Raw genomic sequence first — 12,039 nt, 5'->3', positions numbered from 1 at the left:
TGGATACAAAAACAAGACCCATATATATGCTGTCTACAAGAGACCCACTTCAGACCTAGAGACACATACACACTGAAAGTAAGGGGATGGAAAAAGATATTCCATGCAAATGGAAACCAAAAAGAAGCTGGAGTAGCAATTCTCATATCAGACAAAATAGACTTGAAAATAAAGACTATTAGAAGAGACAAAGAAGGACACTACATAATGATCAAGGGATCAATCCAAGAAGAAGATATAACAATTGTAAATATTTATGCACCCAACATAGGAGCACCTCAATACATAAGGCAAATACTAACAGCCATAAAAGGGGAAATCGACAGTAACACATTCATAGTAGGGGACTTTAACACACCACCTTCACCAATGGACAGATCATCCAAAATGAAAATAAATAAGGAAACACAAGCTTTAAATGGTACATTAAACAAGATGGACTTAATTGATATTTATAAGACATTCCATCCAAAAACAACAGAATACACATTTTTCTCAAGTGCTCATGGAACATTCTCCAGGATCGATCATATCTTGGGTCACAAATCAAGCCTTGGTAAATTTAAGAAAACTGAAATTGTTTCAAGTATTTTTTCCGATCACAATGCCATGAGACTAGATATCAATAACAGGAAAAGATCTGTAAAAAATACAAACACATGGAGGCTAAACAATACACTACTTAATAACGAAGTGATCACTGAAGAAATCAAAGAGGAAATAAAAAAATACCTAGAAACAAATGACAATGGAGACACGACGACCCAAAACCTATGGGATGCAGCAAAAGCAGTTCTAAGAGGGAAGTTTATAGCAATACAATCCTACCTTAAGAAACAGGAAACATGTCGAATAAACAACCTAACCTTGCACCTAAAGCAATTAGAGAAAGAAGAACAAAAAAACCCCAAAGTTAGCAGAAGGAAAGAAATCATGAAAATCAGATCAGAAATAAATGAAAAAGAAATGAAGGAAATGATAGCAAAGATCAATAAAACTAAAAGCTGGTTCTTTGAGAAGATTAATAAAATTGATAAACCATTGGCCAGACTCATCAAGAAAAAACGGGAGAAGACTTAGAAATGAAAAAGGAGAAGTAACAACTGACTGCAGAAATACAAACGATCATGAAAGATTACTACAAGCAAATCTGTGCCAATAAAATGGACAACCTGGAAGAAATGGACAAATTCTTAGAAACGCAAACCTGCCAAGACTGAATCAGGAAGAAATAGAAAATATGAACAGACCAATCACAAGCACTGAAATTGAAACTGTGATTAAAAGTCTTCCAACAAACAAAAGCCCAGGACCAGATGGCTCCACAGGCGAATTCTATCAAACATTTAGAGAAGAGCTAACACCTATCCTTCTCAAACTCTTACGGAATATAGCAGAGGGAGGAACACTCACAAACTCATTCTATGAGGCCACAATAACCTTGATAGCAAAACCAGACAAGGATGTCACAAAGAAAGAAAACTACAGGCCAATATCACTGATGAACATAGATGCAAAAATCCTCAACAAAATACTAGCAAACAGAATCCAACAGCACATTAAAAGGATCATCCATCATGATCAAGTGGGGTTTATTCCAGGAATGCAAGGATTCTTCAATATATGCAAATCAATCAAAGTGATACACCATATTAAAAAATTGATGGAAAAAAACCATATGATGATCTCAATAGATGCAGAGAAAGCTTTTGACAAAATTCAACACCGATTTATGATAAAAACCCTGCAGAAAGTAGGCATAGAGGGAACTTTCCTCAACATAATAAAGGCCATATATGACAAACCCACAGCCAACACCTTCCTGAATGGTGAAAAACTGAAAGCATTTCCACTAAGATCAGGAACAAGACAAGGTTGCCCACTCTCACCACTCTTATTCAACATTGTTTTGGAAGTTATAGCCACAGCAATCAGAGAAGAAAAGGAAATAAAAGGAATCCAAATCAGAAAAGAAGAAGTAAAGCTGTCACTGTTTGCAGATGATATGATACTATACATAGAGAATCCTAAAGATGCTACCAGTAAACTACTAGAGCTAATCAATGAATTTGGTAAAGTAGCAGGATACAAAATTAATGCATAGAAATCTCTGGCATTTCTATGCACTAATGATGAAAAATCTGAAAGTGAAATCAAGAAAACACTCCCATTTACCAGTACAACAAAAAGAATAAAATATCTAGGAATAAACCTACCTAAGGAGACAAAAGACCTGTATGCAGAAAATTATAAGACACTGATGAAAGAAATTAAAGATGATACAAATAGATGGAGATATATACCATATTCTTGGATTGGAAGAATCAACATTGTGAAAATGACTATATTACCCAAAGCAATCTACAGATTCAATGCAATCCCTATCAAATTGCCACTGGCATTTTTCACAAAACTAGAACAAAATATTTCACAATTTTTATGGAAACACAGAAGACCCCGAATAGCCAAAGCATTCTTGAGAATGAAAAACGGAGCTGGAGGAATCAGGCTTCCTGACTTCAGACTATACTACAAAGCTACAGTAATCAAGACAGTATGGTACTGACACAAAAACAGAAAGATAGATCAATGGAATAGGATAGAAAGCCCAGAGATAAACCCACACACATATGATCACCTTATCTTTGATAAAGGAGGCAGGAATATGCAGTGGAGAAATGACAGCCTCTTCAGTAAATGGTGCTGGGAAAACTGGACAGGTACATATAAAATTATGAGATTAAATCACTCCGTAACACCATACACAAAAATAAGCTGAAAATGGATTAAAGACCTAAACGTAAGGCCAGAAACTATCAAACTCCTAGAGGAAAACATAGGCAGAACACTCTATGACATAAATCACAGCAAGATCCTTTTTGACCCACCTCCTAGAGAAATGGAAATAAAAACAAAAATAAACAAATGGGACCTAATGAAGCTTCAAAGCTTTTGCACAGCAAAGGAAACCATAAACAAGACCAAAAGACAACCCTCAGAATAGGAGCAAATATTTGCAAATGAAGCAACTGACAAAGGATTAATCTCCAAAATTTATAAGCAGCTCATGCAGCTCAATAACAAAAAAACAAACAACCCAATCCAAAAATGGACAGAAAACTAAATAGACATTTCTCCAAAGTAGATATACAGACTGCCAACCAACACATTAAAGAATACTCAACATCATTCACCATTAGAGAAATGCAAATCAAAACTACAATGAGATATCATCTCACACCAGTCAGAATGGCCATCATCAAAAAATCTAGAAACAATAAATGCTGGAGAGGATGTGGAGAAAAGGGAACACTCTTGCACTGCTGGTGGGAATGTGAATTGGTTCAGCCACTATGGAGAACAGTATGGAGGTTCCTTAAAAAACTACAAATAGAACTACCATATGACCCAGCAATCCCACTACTGGGCATATACCCTGAGAAAACCATAATTCAGAAAGAGTCATGTACCAAAATGTTCATTGCAGCTCTATTTACAATAGCCCAGACATGGAAAGAACTTAAGTGTCCATTATTGGCTGAATGGATAAAGAAGATGTGGCACATATATACAATGGAATATTACTCAGCCATAAAAGGAAACAAAATTGAGCTATTTGTAATGAGGTGGATGGACCTAAAGTCTGTCATACAGAGTGAAGTAAGTCAGAAAGAGAAAGACAAATACCGTATGCTAACACATATATATGGAATTTAAGAAAAAAATGTCATGAAGAACTTAGGGGTAAGACAGGAATAAAAACGCAGATCTACTAGTGAATGGACTTGAGGATATGGGGAGGGGGAAGTGTAAGCTGTGACAAAGTGAGAGAGTGGCATGTGTATATATACACTCCCAAATGTAAAATAGATGGCTTCTGGGAAGCAGCCACATAGCACAGGGAGATCAGGTTGGTGCTTTGTGACCACCTAGACGGGTGGGATAGGGAGGGTGGGAGGGAGGGAGATGCAAGAGGGAAGAGATATGGGAACATATGTATATGTATAGCTTATTCACTTTGTTATAAGCAGAAACCAACACACCAGTGTAAAGCAATTATACTCCAATAAAGATGTAAAAAAGTCACCTTAGGGGATAAAAAAAAAAAAAAAAAGACAAGAAAGGACACTACATAATGTTAAGGGAACATTCCTAGAAAGAGATATAACAATTATAAACATTTGTGTACCCAACATAGGAGCACCTCAGTACATAAGGCAACTGCTAACAGCTATAAAAGAGGAAATCGACAGTAACACAATAATAGTGGGGGATTTTAACACCTCACTTACACGAATGGACAGATCATCCAAACAGAAAATTATTAAGGAAACACAAGCTTTAAATGTCATAATCGACCAGATAGATTTAATTGATATTTATAGGATGTTACATCCAAAAACAGCAGATTACACTTTCTTCTCAAGGGCATATGTAACATTCTCCAGGATAGATCACATATGGGGTCACAAAGCAGGCCTCAGTAAAATGAATAAAATTGAAATCATATCAAGCATCTTTTCTGACCACATCGCTATGAGACTAGAAATCAATTACAGGGGAAAGAAACGTAAAACACACAAACACATGGAGGCTAAACAATACGTTACTAAATAACCAAGAGATCACTGAAGAAATCAAAGAGGAAATCAAAAAATGCCTAGAGACAAATTACAACAAAAACAAAATGATGCAAGACCTATGGGATGCAGCAAAAACAATTCTAAGAGGGAAGCTTATAGCAATACAAGCCTACCTCAAGAAACAAGAAAAATCTCAAATAAACAATCTAACCTTACACATAAAGGAACTAGAGAAAGAAGAACAAACAAAACGCAAAGTTAGTAGAAGGAAAGAAATCATAAAGATCAGAGCAGAAATAAGTGAAATAGAAATAAAGAAAACAATAGCAAAATCAGTAAAACTAAAAGCTGGTTCTTTGAGAAGATGATAAATAAAATTGATAAACCATTAAACAGACTCATCAAGAAAAAGAGGGAGAGAACTCAAGTCAATAAAATTAGACATGGGGCTTCCCTGGTGGCACAGTGGTTGAGAGTCCGCCTGCCGATGCAGGGGACACAGGTTCGTGCCCCGGTCCGGGAAGATCCCACATGCCATGGAGCGGCTGGGCCCGTGAGCCATGGCTGCTGAGCCTGCGCGTCTGGAGCCTGTGCTCTGCAACGGTAAAGGCCACAAGAGTGAGAGGCCCGCGTACCGCAAAACATAAAAAATAAAAAAATTTAATAAAATTAAATAAAAATAAAATTAGACATGAGAAAGGAGAAGTTACAACAGACACCACAGAAATACAAAGCATCCTAAGAGACTACTACAAGCAATTCTATGCCAATAGAATGGACAACCTGGAAGAAATGGACTAATTCTTAGGTATATCCTTCCAAGACTAAACCAGGAAGAAATAGAATATAAGAACAGACCAATCACAAGTAGTGAAATTGAAACTGTGATTAAAAATCTTGCAACAAACAAAAGTCCAGGACCAGATGGATTCACAGGTGAATTCTATCAAACATTTAGAGAAGAGCTAACACCCATCCTTCTCAAATCCTTCCAAAAAATTGCAGAGGAAGGCAAACTCCCAAATTCATTCTATGAGGTCACCATCACCCTGATACTAAAAAAAAAAAAAAAATTACAGGCCAATATCACTGATGAATATAGATGCGAAAATCCTCAACAAAATACTAGCAATCAGAATCCAACAACACATTAAAAGGATCATACACCATGATCAAGTGGGATTTATCCCAGGGATGCAAGGATTCTTCAATACATGCATGTCAATCAATGTGGTACACCATATTAAGAAATTAAAAATAAAAACCATATGATCATCTTAATTGATACAGAAAAAGGTTTGACAAAATTCAACACCCATTTATGATAAAAACTCTCCAGAATGTGGGCATTGAGGGAACCTACCTCAACATAATAAAGGCCATATATGACCAATCCACAGCAAATACCACTCTCAATGGTGGAAAACTGAAACCATTTCCTCTAAGATTAGGAACAAGGCAAGGATGTCCACTTTAGCCACTATTATTCAGAACAGTTTTGGAAGTCCTAGCCATAGCAATCAGAGAAGAAAAAAAATAAAGGGAATTCAAATTGGAAAAGAAGAAGTAAAACTGTCACTGTTTGTAGATGACATGATACTATACATAAAGAATCCTAAAGATGCCACCAGGAATCTGGTGCCACCAGGAATTCATAGAGCTAATTAATGAATTTGGTAAAGTTGCAGGATACAAAATTAATGCACAGAAACCTCTTGCATTCCTATATTTTAAGGATGAAAAATCTGAAAAGAAATTAAGGAAACACTCCCATTTACCATTGCTATACAAAGAATAAAATACATAGGAAGAAAGCTACCTAGGGAGACAAAGAACCTTTATACAGAAAACTATAAGACACTGATGAAAGAAATTAAAGATGATACCCATAGATTGAGAGATATACCATGTTCTTGGATTGGAAGAATCAATATTGTGAAAATGACTATCCTACCCAAAGCAATCTACAGATTCAATTCAATCCCTATCAAATTACCAATGGCATTTTTTACAGAACTAGAACAAAAATTTTCACAGTTTGTATGGAAACACAAAAGACCCCAATGGCCAAAGTAATCTTGAGAAAGAAAAACGGAGCTGGAGGAATCAGGTTCCCGGACTTCAGACTATACTACAAAGCTACAGTAATCCGGACTATATGGTACTGACACAAAAACAGAAATATAGATTAGTGGAACAGGGTAGATAACCCAGAGATAAACCCAAGCACATATGTTCACCTTATCTTTTATAAAAGAGGCAAGAATATACAATGGAGAAAAAACAGTCTCTTCAATAAGTGATGCTGCAAAAACTGGACAGCTACATGTAAAAGAATGAAATTAGAACACTCCCTAACAGCATACACAAAAATAAACTCAAAATGGATTAAAGATCTAAATGCAAGTCCAGACACTATAAAACTCTTAGAGGAAAACATAGGCAGGACATTGTGACATAAATCACAGCAAGATTCTTTTGATCCACCTCCTAGAGAAATGGAAATAAAACCAAAAATATACAAATGGGACCTAATGAAGCTTAAAAGCTTTTGCACAACAAAGGAAACTATAAACAAGATGAAAGACAACCCTCAGAATAGGAGAAAATATTTGCAAATGAATCAATGGACAAAGGATTAATCTCCAAAATATTTAAACAGGTCATGCAGCTCAATATCAAAAAAACAAACAACCCAATCCAAAAATGGGCAGAAGACGTAAATGTACATTTCTCCAAAGAAGACTTAGAGGTGGCCAAGAAGCACATGAAAAGCTGCTCAACATCACTAATTATTAGAGAAATACAAATCAAAACTACAGTGAGGTATCACCTCACACCAGTTAGAATGGGCATCATCAGAAATCTACAAACAACAAATGCTGGTGAGGGTGTGGAGAAAAGGGAACCCTCTTGCACTGTTGGTGGGAATGTAAATTGATACAGCCACTATGGAGAACAGTATGGAGGTTCTTTAAAAAACTTAAAATAGAATTACCATATGACCCAGCAATCCCACTACTGGACATATACCTAGAGAAAACTGTAATTCAGAAAGACACATGCACCCCAATGTTCATTGCAGCACTATTTACAATAGCCAGGAAGCAACCTAAATGCCCAATGACAGACGAATGAATAAAGAAGGTGTGGTACACATATACAGTGGAATATTACTCAGCCATAAAAAGGAATGAAATTGGGTTATTTGTAGAGACGTGGATGGATCTAGAGATTGTCATACGGAGTGAAATAAGTCAGAAAGAGAAAAACAAGTATCATATATTAACGCATATATGTGGATCCTAGAAAAATGGTACAGATTAACCGGTTTGCTGTTCAGAAATAGAGACACAGATGTAGAGAACAAACTTATGGACCCCAAGGGGGGGAAGTGGCAGGGGGTGGGGGGTTGTGGTGTGAAAAAAAAAGAATTAATTATATAGGCCTTAATAAATTGATATTGGAAACTTTTTTTCATTATTTATTTTAAATTTCAAGAACAATTATGAGACTTGAAAAATCGAGAAAAAAGAGAGCACTAACTGTTCTTTCAGTGGAGTAGTCCTTAGTGTTATCTAGCTGATCCTCCAGAGATTATTTGGTTGTATTTGATTATTTCACTGTCTGGTTGACTAATCTATTTCATAGCTGTTTAGGGATAGAAACTAAGTTGTAGAAAACCAATAACAATCTAAGTTTTTCCAGTCCACAGTAATGCAAACAGTCTTGTCCATAGAAATGCAAAGACTCTAAAAAACAAAACAAATGAAGAGGGAGGGACTTCCCTGGTGGCACAGTGGTTGAGAGTCCGCCTGCCGATGCAGGGGACATGGGTTCGTGCCCCGGTCCGGGAAGATCCCACATGCCACGGAGCGGCTAAGCCCGTGAGCCATGGCCGCTGAGCCTGCGCGTCCGGAGCCTGTGCTCTGCAACAGGAGAGGCCACAACAGTGAGAGGCCCGCGTACCGCAAAAAAAAAAAAAAAAAAAAAAAAATGAAGAAAGAGTCTCATAGAAACAGTGAATAAACTGGTGGTTGCCAGAGAGGAGGGGGAGGGGCTTTGGACCAAATAGGTGCAGGGGATTAAGAGGTACAAAACTTCCAGATAGAAAATAAATGTCAAGGGGATACAATGTACAGCATATGAATTATAGCCAATAATATTTTAATAACTTTGTATGGTGACAGATGGTTACTAGACTTATCATGGTGATCAATTCATAGTGTATATAAATGTCAAATCATTATGTTATACACCTGAAACTAATATAATATTATATGTCAACCATACTTCAATTAAAAAAATTTAAAAAAGGAATGCAATGGCATATTGTCTCATAGAGATAAAACTTTTAAATGTAAAATTTATATTTAATTGACCTATAAAATTTTAACCAGTTTTGCGTTTATTAGCAAAATCACTTCAATGTTCCTATTTGCACATATATATTCTCCAAAATCTCTTACTAGTACACTCATTAATTAATTGAATAAACAAATTCTTTGACATATGTTTATTTTATGTTTGTTTGAGAGTCATAATTTTACCTTTTAGAAAATTATAGTTTGGCAGTTTGGGAGGTTACACTGAGAAGCCCAAGTGGGCTGTCTTGGCAAAGTATCAAGTAAACCGCATTTCTGGAGAAGTTCACTAATGTTTATATAACCTGGACACATCCTTTCTTGGCCTCCAGAGTGAATTCCAAGTAACGATAGAATTTTAGCTTTGCTTACTCTGTTTCTCTAGTTTTTCTTCTCTGTCTACTGATTTTTTTTTTCTGACTTTCCCATAGTCAACAATATATTCCCAAGTGGTTGCATCAGTGACTGGAAATTTGGTTTTATAGCATAACCATTTGATGATGTTTCTAGATGATGCAGATGAATTCTCTGTTGTGTGAGAACCAACAGAGAAACTGATTGGTTAGTCTTTTTTGTTTGTTTTTCTGTTCATCTATATTTTCATGAGCTCACATCAATTCAGAATTTTGTGCCCCCTGGGAAAGAGGATAACTCTTTAAGATCGAGACCAGTTTGTCTTTGTATTTCTGTGTTTATCCTCGACTGGGCTGAGGTGTGAGACTGAAGCCATAAGTTCACATTCTTCCCATCCTTATTTCTTCTTTCTTTCATAATGTGCAGCAGCAGGTAGAGAGATCTCTTGAAGGTTACTCCAAAGCCCATGGAAGTGAATGTTGTGGTAAACCTCGGGCTCTGCTGATGGGGGCCAGGCCATCTAGGAGCAATGTTGGCACCAGGCTCGGTCACCTCTCTACCACTTGTGGCGGCTAAGTACAGACAGAACATGGGTAGCTCCCCAGAGGAAGCTCAGCACCACAACAAACCCCAACAAGAAGACAATCCTTGGGAAGGTCAGGAACAGGTGCTGAATAAGAAAGACAGTGTCAACAACCTGCAAGTGTCCAAGGTCATCGACGTAAGTCTCCAGGTACAAGTCAGACACCACCAACTGGTCCAGAAACAGTGCTCTCCACAGCCGTGGTGGCAGCTTAGGCTGTCACCATCAAGAGGAAGAAGAGGAAGTACCTGGTGTTCCAGGCCCCAATGCAGTTGTTCACCCACACACAGTGATGGTCAAACTGATGTACACACCAGTTATACATGCTGCAGTGCTTGGATCATGCTGGTTTCCTTAAATCACATGTGGAGCGCTTCACGTTCTTTGGGAACATCACTTCATCGAATTCATAAACTTGAAGAAACAGTAATTCGCTTGCTTTTGTTATGGTACCGGGGTTGGTTACACAACTTAAGGCAAAAACAAACGAAAAAAACAGGTTTACAACCAGCAGCAGATAAGGCAGAAAAAGGTAATACAAGGAGAACTCCAGCTCTTGACAAAGGCAAAATATTTCCCAGGTGTATTTGGCATAAACTATCCCTTGCAAGATGAGATGCAGGATAACGAAGGTGTGGTTCCATGTATGAAAGTGGTAATGAAGCAATCTTACTATGGCTGTCCAAAAGCATTCTGGAATCATACAGGAAAAAGAATCTGTGCTCCTCCTCTGACCAGGCCTTTCAAGCAATGGGTTTTTGAGCAGATGCAGATTGTAACAACACCAATCAGCATCAAAGCCAGGTAGAACAAGAAGAGAACCAGAAAGTCCATCCTGCGGGAGGTGATTCAGGGTCCCCAGCCTACATATATCTTTTGTTTGGATAGTTTTCAGCTGGTAGCTCTGGCATTCTTCCTCCAAACATTCACAGAGAATTCAAATGGCGTCTCCTCTTGTGCAGTGGCATCCGCCTGGCACAACAGGTGGCACCCAAAGCTGCAGGACATGGTTCCTCTAAGACAGCGGTCCCTAACTCTTTGGCACCAGGGGTCAGTTTCGTGGAAGACAATTTTTCCACCAAAGGTGGGGGAGTGGTTCAGGAGGTAATGCGAGTGATGGTTCAGGTGGTGATGTGAGCAATGGGGAGCGGCAGATGAAGCTCCACTCACTCGCCCACTGCTCACCTCCTGCTGTCTGGCCTGGTTCCTAACAGGCCACGGCCCGGTACTGGTCTGCGGCCCAAGGGTTGGGGAACTCTGCTCTCGGATGCTGGATCTGGCACCAGGATCCTTACATAATCTTAATATGTCCCAAATTCACAGAAAATGAGAAAAGTAGTTTTAATATAGAAAATGTATTATTTTTTTAAATTCTTTTTTACAGATACTATTAACTCAGAAACATCTTAAGAATTTAAGTTCACATAATAACGGTAAGTCTCCGGCAAATCAGAATGGTTTAATAATCTTGGTTTTATGAAGAAAGCTAAGTCTTCTCTGATTTATTAGTGTTAAGTATAATACAAGAATACACTTTATTTTAAAATAAGAAGTGAGTTTGTTTTCTCATGAACATACTAGTTAATTTGTACTTTCTCAGTGAGTCCTTCCCTGACTTAGAACACTTCAAGTTAAGAACTACACCTTAACCCCTGATTCCCAATTGCCTGACACTGCCTTACAAGTATTTTTCCTATAGAACTTATCATCTTCTAACATACTATATAATTTAATCACTTATTATGTCTACTGTTTATTGCCTGTCTTTCTCAGGCACACGGGAAGCTCCATGAGGGCAAAGGCTTTTGTTTCATTTGCTGACATAATCCAAGAGCCAAGTAGATGCTCAATAAATATTTTTGAATAAATTAATATGGAATTGAGGCTGAATGCCAGCAAAGATGGGAAGTCAGTAACAGGATATATAGTCAGCCTGACCAGTTCCTGAAAAATAACTTCTCTCACTCCTCCCCAGACTAGACACTAGAAAATTACAGAAATAGCAGCAGCCCTCAGAAATTCTCAGAACCTGATGTTGAATTTCTGAGGTGTCCCTGAGGGGAGGATCCACTGATCAGGTTGAGATATGAGAGTGGCTGAGTCCAGACTTCCAACACCAAGCTTCCTGTCCTGAGGTGCTTCAATTTCTTCCTGG

The 12,039-nt window shown here is 37.7% G+C and overlaps 1 pseudogene; it reads right to left on the bottom strand.

Annotated features, from left to right (window-relative positions):
- Nucleotides 1–9,698: 9,698 nt before the first annotated feature.
- Nucleotides 9,699–10,718, bottom strand: LOC132428998 (palmitoyltransferase ZDHHC4 pseudogene; annotated as a pseudogene).
- Nucleotides 10,719–12,039: the final 1,321 nt, after the last annotated feature.

This window comes from Delphinus delphis, chromosome 8 (genome assembly GCF_949987515.2).
Source record: "Delphinus delphis chromosome 8, mDelDel1.2, whole genome shotgun sequence".
Taxonomy (NCBI): Eukaryota; Metazoa; Chordata; class Mammalia; order Artiodactyla; family Delphinidae; genus Delphinus; species Delphinus delphis.
This window is presented reverse-complemented; position numbering and strand designations above follow the sequence as displayed.